At 41.2% G+C, this 13,873-nt stretch overlaps 1 long non-coding RNA gene across 1 annotated transcript; it reads right to left on the bottom strand.

Moving 5' to 3' along the window:
- Nucleotides 1-3,745: 3,745 nt before the first annotated feature.
- Nucleotides 3,746-8,880, bottom strand: LOC147598492 (uncharacterized). Its single transcript, XR_015260522.1, has 3 exons — nucleotides 8,687-8,880; nucleotides 6,769-6,852; nucleotides 3,746-6,347 (listed from the first exon to the last, which is right to left on the bottom strand). It is a non-coding gene; the product is annotated as an uncharacterized LOC147598492 (long non-coding RNA).
- Between the last annotated feature and the right edge of the window lie 4,993 nt (nucleotides 8,881-13,873).

The raw sequence follows: 13,873 nt of genomic DNA, 5'->3' as shown, positions 1-13,873 counted from the left end.
ACGGAAGTTACTTGCTATTTTTCTTCTATCCTAAGAGCCTCTCAAAATGTCACAGACCATTCAGGCATGGTTTGTTTTTGACAGAGCAGTGTAGGCTAATATAGGTAAATTGACAAATATTGTCACCAGGCTTATAAATTACTAGAGAATAATATTATTATTATTATTAGACCTGCTGCCCAGAACTAACTGTATCTTGTAATTTCACAAATGCAAAAAGGCCCAGAAATAAAGCTTTCATTATCAACAGAAAGCTGATGAAAACATGAGAAGGACAAGACATCTTGCAGACTGAGTGATGATGTAGCAAAATGGCAAAGGCTGAGGAGATTTCCATATATATTAAAATGTTAGATCATGTTATGAAAGCAACTCTTCTGGATTCTTGCAAACAGGAATATGATACTTGAGGTGGGCATAATGACTGATTCGGGCTTGTGCTAACAAGTATGCCAGGAATCCTTCCCAGGGAGCAGTGGGGAAATGGGGGCCTTAAGGAGATATGCCTTGATCCCTGTGACAGGAGCTGCGGCTTTAGTAGATGTAGAAAAATGTTGACACTGCTGTCATAATCCTGTTACAATGTTTCCTGGGAAAAAAAGGCATAAGATGCCTGATAAAGCTGCTTTGGCCAGTAAAAAGCCCTCTACAATGGGTGGTAAAGAAGCAGGGGGAAGAGATGCAAGGAGATCTGTAGAAAAAAAAAATTAAGAGATTGCAAGTCAGAACTTTCACCTCTGAAACAATGGTAAGGGTTAAAAAAATACCTGAGGATACAAAGCTGAGATGACCTTCAGAATGCCTTTCAGTGATAAAACCTGTGTTACATATTTGTTGCATATTTTTCCATATTTGTAGACATGAAATGTATGCATATTTGAAAGAACAGGAACTAAAGGTCCCTCTTCTGTACTCTGAGTACCTCTGGCTCCTTCTTATCTGATCTGTGATTTCGGCCTTCCTGCCGCGTGTGGCTCCAGCTGGAAGGCAGCAACTTCTGTCAGCACGTCAGTTCTGCTGCCTGTGCTGAAGACATAGACACCTTCCTGCGGAGCTGGAAATGTGGCTGTGATCCTTTCCAGCCTGAGAGACTATTTATGCCATTTTGTGGTCATGTGAATCTATCAAATTGTGAGTCAACTACAGGAAAAAACCCAAACCAAAACAAAACAAAAAAACCCAACAGAATGTAATAGCTGTACTGAATAATGGGGAAAATGCATTGATCGTAAAGTCATCTCAATAAGACAAGTATTCGTGAAACTGTTGAGGAAGATTCCCTTATGTGGAACAAGGGTAGCTGAGTATTATTAAAATAATAATGAGAATGGACAAACTAGTTTATGATGCATGACTTCAAAAGACTGGCTTGTTTACTCTAGTAAAGATGAAGCTGATACAAGATGAATGTATTTGTATAACTCTACTGAGGAGAAAAAAAACAAGGAAGAAAAAATCTCTTGAGGCTGAAGGAAAGTATTAGCAGTGAAATGAATGACTGTAAAGAGAACATATGCTAATTCATTTTGAGAATTAGACAATCACATTTCTGATCCTCAAACACCTATATGCTAGATCTGTGTTTTGAGAATTTTAGAGGTAAACGGATAAATTTCACAGAAATTCAGAACTGGAAAGATGCCATCACATTCTGGTCACTGCAGTGGTGAGCACCATATCATAATTTTTTCTCTATTCCTGTGTTGTTTTTCATTATAACTCGTAGTAGTTTGGGAGCTGATGAGATTACAGAATGGACTGTAAGACATGTTGATTAATACTGACACACTAGGAAGGTGTCTAGTTCTGTGTTCCTATCCTTCTGTTTTACATATTACAGCACTCTTGCTCTTAATTTAAAGCTCAACCTTCTTTTCAGTTCCAGCTGGACTGTCAGGAGCACAATGTCCTTCTGCTCAAGAAGTTTTGACAGTGTCATAGATAACAAATGAATGCCAGGGATAGTTGTCAAGTTTCTCTATCTGGGCAGATTTGTAGAGCACAAACTGTATTATTATTAATCTATAGACAAATTAATAGGCCAAAATGCTGACTCAGCAATAGCGATTTGTAAATCTCAAGAATCATTTAACAAAAATGTTAATGACATGCCAAATGTTTATCGTTCTTAGGGAAAGAATTGCTAGAGGAAGAACCATGTACCCTCTAACTACTGAATTTATAACACAGGGTGGGAATATTGCACTGACTGCCAGCGACTTTTCAACTGTTCTACTAAAATGACTGGTGCAATGGCCTCTTTCCAGAATTACCATGGCACATCATTACTTTTTTTTTTTCCACTTTACTTCTCTTTGTTCGTGTTATTAGTAGGAGATTACTGCTCCCTGTACTTTCTGGCACCCACCTGCATTCTCTTCTGGATGAGCTGCTTGCTGGAGGTTATACAATACCATGCTACGGAAAGGGTTCATTCATGCCACATCGTACTTGCTGATTGTGACACTAAAATCGGAATCACATTCTGCCTGCACATGCCTAACATTTTGTTGGCCTGCATCAGAAGAGCCCTGCATGCAGATAAAAGCAGAAGACAACCTTCTTTGTTAGGCAGATAATCCACTCTTTAGTAGATAACAAGCAGCATCTAACAAGCAGCTACCACATACATGGATTTTTTTTTTTCCTGGGCCTGTTAACAACCCCTCTGCCACAGGACTGCTGCTGGCAGGACTGCCACATGGGCATCTCAGCTGAGAGCACGAAGGAACTGCTGCTCTGGCAAGAGTGAACTCATGGAAGCCCAGCACCTTCTTGTGAGCTAAATGCAAGGCACCATCAACAGCCCTATTTCCCTACAGCTATGGGGAGACCCACAACAAGGTTATCCTGTCATGGCAGGTGACTAGAATTTTTCCCTGAGAGAGAAAAGACTGTCAGATTGACACAGGGTCAGCGATGATTTTGTACTCTGGAGGGAGTGTGTTACATCACCTGCACTGGACCAGAGCAGCAAAGTAGCTCCAAGACTCCTCTCTGGACCAGTTTTCCCTTCCTTCCATCCCTGCCCCCTTAGGAGAAGCAGGTTGATGCTGTGCAGACTGTGGCTGGCTCGGGCAGCGAGTTTCCATGATCTCCCACTCCTCCCTGTTCAGTGGGTCTGGAGTGACAGTAGAAGAGGGCACAGGAGACCATAGCATGGGGAGCCAGCACATCTCTGCAAAGGCTCATCCTTCTTTGCTTCATGCTGCTGTAGGGACGGCTTTCCCAAACCACACCTCCACTCACTGTCTCCTCTTCCCAAAAGCTCTGGGAACTGCTTGGTAACACTGCAATGAAGGGAGGACAGGACACATCTAGGCATGAAGGACATTACTGTGTGAAATCTTCCATGGTAAAATTCAGGAAACTCCCTGACAACTTTGCTGAGTTGGTGCCTGTTACGATCTTTGATACTGAAAACTGAGGGTACAGAGAAGGTGCTGCAGATATTTCTCAGTGGTTCCCGCGATGTGCCTAACACACGATGACCCTGGTTCCCTAAGGAACATGATGCCACATAGGACACCTCTCTCCAGCTGAATTCCAAGGAGACCAGACAAGGGAAACATTTCTGTCACCCCATTCCTGCTGCAGAAGAAGAAAATGAGTCCACCTCCACCCATGGAAAACCAGCAGGGGATAAATGTCTCCTCCAGGAAATCTTTCATCACATCAGCATAGGAAGGTTTTCACCCGCTGACACAAAGGAACCTGTTTTCTTACAAAAAAAAAAAAGTTGTGAGTATTTGGATGAATTTACTTGGCAATAAGTAAAGTGTGGACTGGGAAGATGAAACAGGGTGGAATAATGGAATTCATGTTCAGAAACATTCATAGCTCTCTCAGGAAAGAGTTACCATTCTGTGCATCCATGCAGAGATTTCTTCCCAGGAAAAGTCCAAGCCCTGCACAGGCATTGTAGGACCAACACAGGAGGAGAATGTTAGTGTATCATAAACAGTGTGTGGGCAAATGTGGCTATACATTCATTTTTCCATGTGTATAATTTCCTGAATGCAGAAAAACCCAATTATTTTAGATGAACTTATGATATCTGGAATTGCATAAATCCTTGTGTTCTTATTATAGGTACAGATCATATCTTCTCTGCAGCTGACAGAATCAAATGCTACACTCACTCCCTAGAGAGTTCTACCCTCCTCCTCAAATTTTAAGATGTCAGTGAAGAACAAACTCCATGTTGCTGAAACCTGACCCCAAGGAGTAATGATATTAACATCCTTAAAAATAACTGATCTGGGATTCTTAGGGATGTATCACTGACAGAATTGCTCAGGCCAAGATAGTGCAGATCTCCATAACAAATTAGATGTAATTTGATCCTTCCAAGCCAGCAACATGAAATTGAAAATGTTACTTGCACAGTTAATGTGTGGTGGAATAGGAACAGCTCTATCTCATTTCAGCCTGCTACAGGGTCAAAAAAACCAGATGCTCCAGCAAGTATGTTCATGATCCCAGAAGGTGCTTCCACTATGAGAAGAACCATCCTTTGGAGACCATTTAGTGTCACATATTCTTCAAAACACTTGTAATTAATCTGCACAGCTCCTCACCGCCAATGGAGTGACTACCGAATGTTTCCGTTTATTCAAAAAACTGCCATAGGCTCTGGTTGCTGGGAGGGAGGACACCTCTGTTTGCATGGGCAGGCACCTCCAGAGGATGGATACTGTGTTTACACATCATGGAGACACGAAGAGCTGAATGACCAGGACTGATGGCAGGCCATGTTCAAGTGCCTTTGGAGGTGCTGAAGGGCCAGCAAAGTGACATATTAGACAGAGGCAGGAGCAAGTATGGTGGTATGAATGTGTGGCAGCTGGGAAGACATGGTCATCCTGCAGCACATAGCCATGGGGCTGGAGCTGAGCAGGAATTTGGTGAGCAGCTCCTGTACAGGGTCAGCTGAAGCTCAAGGATGTCTTGTCTCCTGTCAGGACAGTTCACAGATCCCTGGGCCCTGCCATCACCTGATCTGAGCAACCTGATCTAGTCGGGGATGTCCCTGCTCCTTGCAGGTTGGGCTAGATGACCTTTGAAGATCCCTTTCAACCCTAACCATTCTGTGATTCTATGATCGCATATTACAAAGGAGGTATTTTTTATTTTAGGCACAGAGTAGTCTTCTGCCAGTTGACTCAATAAGCTTATACCTGTTCTTTCAGAAAGGAAGAGTTAGATGGTTTATGTTGTCCTACTTTCCTCTCCCTGGCATGCAGCTCTTGTTTTCTTTGGCACTGGCATCAGCATTTGCAAGTGTGTGAGTTCACTCACGGCTTCGGTTTCCCTGAGTGGAACATCAAATTGCAACCCAGTAGTGAGCTTCAGGACTGGAACAAAGTTTTGCTCCCCCCAACAAGAGTTGTTCAGAGACTTATGCAGATCTGTTCACAGTGCTTGTTCCCACCTTAGCCTTTACCCCACAATAGTAAGACTTCGCTAAGTTGAACTCTTCCAGGCTTCTCCCTCAAGGGAGCTTCTCTGTTCCCCTGTGGTCTCACAAATTCTCTTTGTAACCCCTACAGCCTGAGTCAGTATCTTCTGAGTGTGTATGTCTGGGACAGTACAGAATATTTTAGAGTAGTTGTCACCAGAATTCTGCACTTCTTACTGAGATTCATGAGGTTTCTATTGGCGTCACCCTCAAGATTATCAAGGTCCCACTGGGTTGAATCTCTGCCATTTGTGATGTTCAGCCACTCCACCTAGATTAGTGTTATCTGTAACTTTCAAATGTCACAACAACCCATCTACCCAGCCCAAACATCCTCATCTTCCAAATTAGACACCTGCAAGATATACTATGAAAATCCTTATACCTTTACACAGAACCTAAAGTTGTTTAGCATGGTATTTCACGAGGTCTGTCTCACTTATTTCAGCTAAAGTAAAGTTTCCAGTTCATGAGATGAATGGCACCAAGAAAAAAAAAACATAGATGAGGGGGGCAAAGGAGTGCCCTAATGGAATACAGACTAGTAGTCGTGAAATGCCTCCACTTTCCCACTCAACCTGTGCTGCTTTGCTAAGATGTGACTTATTGCCCCTAGTCTCACACACAGTCACAAAACACAGGGGAGGGGAAGCCATGTCTTAAGGGGCGGCAGACGGCGAGGCAGCTGCCTATTCTCCATATCAAGAAGGATCTATTTTCAGCACGCCCAAATCCTCCCTCTTCCATGGGAATGTCAGCACTGTAGAGCCTTGCCCATGCTGCATTGTTGCGCAGGATAGCCTTTATCCAGGGTCTACTCTCTGTCTCTTTTTTTTTTTTTTTTGATTCTGTTGTGCTTTGCATTCAGCTGCAGTGGAGTCCAGTCCTGCAGAGATGGAAACATTGGCAGAAAGTTAACAGATGCAAGATCCATTCCATTTCCCTTTTTCCATCAAGGTACCGTTACTTCTTCCAGCAGTTCCTTCCTTTCCCAAGGACAGGTACCTTTATGGTTGCTCCAAACCTTTCTACAGGAGCACTACAGCTACATTTTACAACTAGGAAATTAAACATGTCCAGGAACTTAGGCCAACTGGCACAGGACTGCTTATGCTTATAGAAGTAAACTATTTCTGTATCAAGAACAGTGAGGCTGGATGCAGACTGTGTTTGGAACGGTCCCAGAAAATACCAGCTGTCCAGTTATGCTTTTGAATATGCTTAGGAGATTGGTAGCTGGCACAGGTCAAAAGCTTGACATGGAATCCACTAATATTTTATCAGTATAAGTGACTGGCTTCCCATACCTGCAAATGCTCCCTGGCATAGTGCAGTATACCAGCGAAGACGTAGCACGAGATGGAGTTTTCTCCAGTGTCATTCACCAATGTCTGTGAACATAGAGCAGACAAGAAATAGAATTGAGGACTTTGGATTACAGACTTATTTGCAAGAAGCTTACAGGCCAACATGTCAGGAAATATAAATTAACCATTGGTGGCAGAAAGATCAGCTTTGTGAAAGAAAATACAGCTACCACAAAGGATGAGTAGCTCAGATCCCTTCACGGTACACTCATGTGAGTGGCCAAACAACTGAATGTAAGTCTTTGCAATTTGTTCTTCTTTCAGAAGAACACTTCAGAATATGCTGCCTACAAACTTTCTTTGATTTCACCTTTTAAAACTGCAGGAAATTAAAGAAGTGCTCTCTGTATTGATGGTTTCAGTGATATAGAAGCCCTGGATACCCAGTGTTTTTCCATGGAGTTCACCTGATTCTCATCTCCATCTTGAACTTCTATAAGGATAGTCCAAATTACTTTTCCCTGCCCACTTTGCTTTGAAATCTTGAATCTTATGCAGCACTCTGCTAATATGGGTTATAAGTTCTGGCAAACTTCTGACATACTCCAAGTTATTCATGAAACCATGATGTTCTGGAATTATTTTACCCGTACACTTTCAAGTAAGATACATAAATAAGCTATATTTTTAATCTTGATTGCCTTCCTTTATAATTTTTGTTTTGTTTAGTCAAATGTTGGCAATGTTTTTCAATGGTCTATAGCTCTTTCTTTCAATGAACAAGGTGTTTTACAGCTGACTGCTATAATATCAAGTAAAAAATTAACACTTTTTTATATATTCTTATTCAGGTGAAGGTAGAAGACAACTGATAAATTAAGAAATAAGAATGTTAACATGTTTCTTTTCATTTTCTTGGTGTGCCAAATTTAATGTTGGCAAGGGGATTCCTCTAGAACAGGAAATTAACTGTGAGATGTCACTGAGATGGGGCTGTCAGCTGTGACCTGTGAGACCAAGATGACCAGACTTGCAAGGACTAATGAAGATCCTCCTAAACAACTAAGACGTTCAAATGCCTTTTTATATTGTAAGTTTTTCTAGCAGCTTGGGATGTAATCATATAGATTAGTTCTATATGGCGCTACTACTATATGGCTAGTATACGGTAGTCAAAAATAAGCATAGCAATGAGATTTTCCTCTATATACTTAAAGTGAATGGATATATATGCTACCTGCCCATGCCTTTTCAGTTTTCCTGGTCTGTTGGAGCTTATAGAGAATTGATGATGGCTGAGCTTCTGACTTAGGCATCCGTGTCACCCACACATCATTGAATAAGATAAAGCTGGACCAGTGAATGTAGCTTTGCATTCCAGCTATGTAATTATGTTGTTTCTTTATTCTGACATTGAAAGTATCATTATTTAAATCTCAGTCCATGAGGAAGTGAGAGTGTCAGAGTTTAACTGGTCCTTGAGCTCGTCAGATAACTGAAAGTTTCCTCCAAGACATGAGGCTGATTTCCTTTCCAGCTCTTAGCTAAGCTGTCTCTAATTTATCACCTGCTTTTGGAAGAAACAGCTTCTTGTTCCTGCCAAGACACTGGATGTATTGCATGAACATATTTACAGCATTGCCTACTGAGATGGCGCAGTTCACTTCATCTGATACATCTTTGGGAACTATGGCTTTCCTTGTTGCTCAGGTGGACAGAGAGTGCTGCTACCAGAACATCATTAAGATACATCTAACTGCACTGAATTTTCTCTTTGAATTATAGCACAGACATAATTCACTAAAATGTAAGACCACATTCTTCAATACAGATAGCACTACCCCAACCATCCCTATTTGAGTGAATAAAAATTGGCTGCTGTTGAGCAGGACCAGAGTTAGGCCAAGAATAAACTCACTGCAGAATTTCAGTTCTATTGTTGTATCCTGCTGTGGCCATCTTCATTACCTCGGATCCTGGATCTTGTGAAGCAAAGACTGCTGCACTACAAACTTCTGCTGTGCTCGTTGAACATGGTGTTATTTCCCTCAGAAACTATGCTTGTACGTAGAAGGAGACTTGAGAGAGACAAGGAATGGGGTTCAGTTATATGTCACTCTGCGAAAGGGGGCAAAGAGCAAGAGACATTAATATCAGAGAGAGGACACATGAAGGAATTAATTTCTACAGCTATCCCCTGTTCAGTTTCCATTAAGTCCTGGCAGCAGTGGGAATCAGCTACTTCTTTTTTCAGCTGTCGCTGAGTGACAGTGAGCCCCGAAAGGCTCACTTCAAGGTCATATTGAGAAGAAAGGTCAGCGCTGCACTAGATTGTGTGGCTTCTGGAAAAGGCACAGGGACAGTTTCTTTAAAGAGAAGCCTTCATATTTCAGATAAGCTAAGTATACAGGCATTTTTCTCAACTTTCCTGACAGAGCACAGATTTATATTATATTATATTATATTATATTATATTATATTATATTATATTATATTATATTATATTATATTATATTATATTATATTATATTATATTATATTATATTATATATTATCCACAGATTGAGAATCAACTGAATTTGACATTGTGCCTGACTGCACTTATTCATCATCAAGTTTAAATTGTTATTACTCCCTCTAAATCCATTTCACTCGATATGAGGAAATTGTGTGAGGCTCCACAGGCTAACCAAAATTTCTTCATCATTTTGTACTTTGAAGTTTTTGGGTTATCTTTGTACGATATAAGACAACCACTGTAGGGAAAACTGTCTGTAGTTTGAATTTGATAACACAATTCAGTAAAGGGATAGTTCTGTAAAGTAGACTTTTAAATAGGGATGAAGACTGAAAAAAAAATTCCAGAGAATTCAGAGTATTTGAAAAAACAGGAAAAGCACTGTAACTCTATTTGCAACAATACAGGGTGTCATCAGAGTCTAGGATTGTGAAATATATTGGCAAACAGCATGTTGTCACGTACAGAGAAGTGGTAAAGGATTATAACAGTTAAGACCTGAATATCCATCTATACTTATACATGTGTATCGTAGGTCTACGGCATACAACACTTAAGGATATAATATTTTCACTGCTTTCAGAATTTTTATCAATATTGTTTCAATTATCTTCCCTGATATTCATAATATACTATACAGAAAAGAAATGTACACAATGCTACATTTTTACTTAAGTAAAATTGGGAATTACGCATACCTTTCTCCTACCTTTAATGTGATACCTTCATAAAAGTATGTGTAGATATTCTCTGCTATATAGTTGTGGGCTAGCACAGAGGGTACAGTTATATCTTCCTAGGAACACTGACAAATCCCACTTGAAATTTAACTAAAAAAAAACATTGAATGATTTGCAGCTAGAAGGTTTTTGGTTTCTAAACTCTTTTGTGAACAAATCTGGTCCTACATCAAAGCTTGCCATCCTAAAAGCACTGCTGAGTGACTGTCGACACTTGAAGACACCTTGGCTCACTGACTGCTTTCTTTTTAAACCAGACCATCCCTTGGCTGACTGCTTGCCCAGAGCTGCCTGGCCATGTGCCTGTTACACAGCTGGGTCCACATCCTGCGCGACACAACAGCAAAAACCCAGAGGAGCTCTACTGAAAAGACTGGCTTTGTCACTGACCACTGGAAATACAAAGATTTTCAGTCCACAAAGTCACACTCTGCTCGACTCTCTGTATAGCCCCTGGGGATCCTTGAGGGCACTTTGTCCCAGCCTCACAGCGCTGCATAAGATAGGCCACTTAGAGCAGGACTCCACAGAAAAGCAACACCAACTACCTGGAGAAGAACTCAGGGACACTGGTGGATGAAAAACTGGACATGAGCCAGCAATGTGCACTTGCAACCCCTGCAATGCCAATCAAATCCTGGGTTGCATCAAAAGAAGCGTGGCCAGCAGGTCAAGGGAGGTGATTCTCCCACTCTACTCAGCCCTGATGAGACTTCACCTCCAGTACTGTGTCCAGCTCTGAGGTCCTCAGTGCAAGAAGGACATGGACCTGTTAGGCCTGGTCCAGAGGAGGGCCACAAAAATGATCTGAGAGCTGGAACATCTCTCCTATGAAGAAAGGCTGAAAGAGTGGGAGTTGTTCAGACTGGCAATGAGAAAGGTTCAAGAAGACATTCTTGTGGCCTTTCAATACTTAAAGGGGGCTTATAAGAAAGGTGGGGAAAGACATTTTATCAGTGCCTATAGTGACATAACGAAATGGTGGTTTTAAACTAAAAGAGGCTAGATTTCAAATAGATATAAGGAAAAATTATTTTACAATGAGGGTGGTGAGACACTGGAACAGGTTTCCCAGAGAAGTTACAGATGCCCCACCATTGGAAGTGTTCAAAGTCAGGTTAGATGGGGCTTTGAGCAACTTAATCTACTAAAAGATGTCCTTACCCACAGCAGGGCTGTTAGACTAGATGGACTAGATGATCTTTGAAGGTCCCTTAAAAAGTAAGTCATTCTATCATTCTACTTAATGCTTAACCTGTGGCTTCCAGAGGATGCTGCCCTTACGGTTCAGATATTAGAGCTCCCCTGGGACTGGGAGACCAGAGCTGTCCCACTTTTTCACAATTTCAAGTGTATAGATGGGCACATGTTCATGAACGTATGTATGCTCTTCTTCATACACCAGAAGTAACCTCACATCTCTCTCTGAGTCTCCAACTCAGTAGTTCAGCCAGACCTCAGCCTCCTATTGCTGTGACCAAATCTTTGTCTCTTGGCCGGTCATCTTGCCACATCTGTGACTTTCAGGCACCAGCACTATCAGACTGAAGGACACAGATTACTCCTCTGCTTTTAGAATTTTACCAACACAACCACCAAATGCTTTTAGTAATACTTTTTGCCTCTTAGTGGCCTGCTTAATGTGTTGCTCTTAGGCATTTCTTATAAGCTTCATACTGTACACATGGGGAAGATGAATGTTGTCATGCCCATTGTACAGCTGGGATAGCTGCCGCACAGACATACCAAACAATCCACCCTGGGTCATACAGTGAGTACTTTCAGTGGGAAAGCCAGCAATAGAATCCACAAATCCTGCATCCAAGTTCTCTAAGTGCCTTGACTAGTCCAGATTCCCTCCTTAACACCCTTGTCAAATTATTTATAGGAGATGTATTCATATAGTCGGTAAGACATCAAAATTTTCTAATTATATCTAGTCATGTCAAATGACAATTATGCCCTTAGTTCAGTTTGCCAGACAATGCTTTGCCAAAGAAGGTTTGCCAAAAATTTTTTGACCGAAGAAAGAGTAGGCATCTGTAGCATCTGCAGACTGGATCGTATAAAACGCCCCTGCGACAAGGCTGCCCTGTCTCCACGGAAAGCTTCAAGGTAAGTGTACGGGGTCCGCAGGCTTGCAGGAGGGGATGGTGCCCTTACGTGCCACAATATTCCTGCTGCCTCCAGTGCTCATTCCCAGGAGGGGACTCAATTTCTCAGCTCAGGTTTTAAACCTGCTTTCAAGGCACCTGGACATTTTTACTCTGGATTTCTGTGCAGCAGCCAGTAGAGAGCTGCCGTTTCTGTTTTACAGCACTGACCAGCTGCCAGCCTGCAAGCCACCCATCTGCTGTCACGAGAGGTAAGAACCTGATTTATTAATTCTTAGAGGGCAGAGGAAGATTCCATTTCTGTACGGCTGAGTGAACGGTCACTGTTTCACCTTATATTTTCAAACCCGGTGTGGTCACAGTAAAAGGTGGTGGGGTGCCCAAGACTGGTAGGCAGGTTTTCAAGGGAATCAAAGAATCTTAGAACAGCCCAGGCTGAAAGTGACCTTGAAAGATCATCTGGTCCAGTCTTTAAGTGGCTGTGTTTGAAGTCTCTGACAACTGATGGCAGACCAGAAAATCCCCACGGGAACATTCTTCACTTCTGCTTAACTGACCTAAGAGGAAGCACAGCAGGCTGCCTTCCCACCTTTGCTGTAGCAGCAGCGGAACTGGATGAGCACAGTAGGAAAAGGTGCAAAATTCAACAATTTGTCTCAGAGCCTGTGAATGAATATATTATTTAGTATATTACGTCCAAGATTTGCCATTAAATCACTAAAGAACTAGAAGTAGAAATAGCTGTAATATGAACAATCAAGCTCTACTTGTCATCTCTGTAAAATGCTCTGCTTTGTTCCCCTTACTGCTCTGCCTGTTCTCTCCCTCACAAAAAAAAAATGGAAGCTGCGGCTCTCCTCCTCTGCAAGCCACCACCTGTTCCTGTAGGGAAAAATAAAGAATTATCAAGTTACTCTCTCATTTTAGTACAAATATAACACAATCTTAAAGTTGTGTAAGTATTGAGTACCTATCTCTATACAGGATATAAATAAATAAATGTATTCCTAATTTACCCAGTAATTTTTCAGTTAAATTAATCCTGGCTTTAAAATTCATTGTTTTTTAAATTCCTGATGTGAGCTTTGAAACTTTATGTCTAACTTTGTTTTCCCCTAAAATTATATTAATTTTTAAAAGCAAAAGACAATAACAGAAATGAAGCTGCGTCGGTGTGTTCTGGAACAGTATTACTGTTCTTTTGACAGGCATTGTAGCCTTTTATGCCTAGATAATTTACACAATTATAAAAATGTTTTAGAGACTGAAATTGAGCCATTAAGGTGGTTGAGTTGTCTGTATGCCACTCGAGACAGTGGTGTACGAGCCTTCTGAGCTTTCTGAATTAGTATCACTTGGGAAGAAACTGCATTATAATAATTTCAAGTGAATTTTAAAAGAGTGTCTAAGCAGCTGAAAGGAATTTTGAGATTCTTAACTCCACAGTACAGTGCCTAAATACTTGACTACTAAATGACTATGGAATATTTCAAATCTGATTTCAGTACAGCCAAACTATCTCCCAAAACATAATTTTCACATTTCCATAAATGTTGAATCACACCAATGCAAAAATATACTTCAAAAAAAATCTATGAATAGTATTAATACAATGTCTTTTTTCCCCCCATCTTTTCTTCTATTAACAAGCACATACTTTTTGACACATTTGGCCAACATATCTGTTCTTCTACAGTGATCTCTACTGACAAGCCCCTCCACAAAGTGCAGAC

The sequence above is a fragment of the Chlamydotis macqueenii genome, chromosome 18, assembly GCF_036417535.1.
Source record: "Chlamydotis macqueenii isolate bChlMac1 chromosome 18, bChlMac1.mat, whole genome shotgun sequence".
NCBI lineage: Eukaryota > Metazoa > Chordata > Aves > Otidiformes > Otididae > Chlamydotis > Chlamydotis macqueenii.
This window is presented reverse-complemented; position numbering and strand designations above follow the sequence as displayed.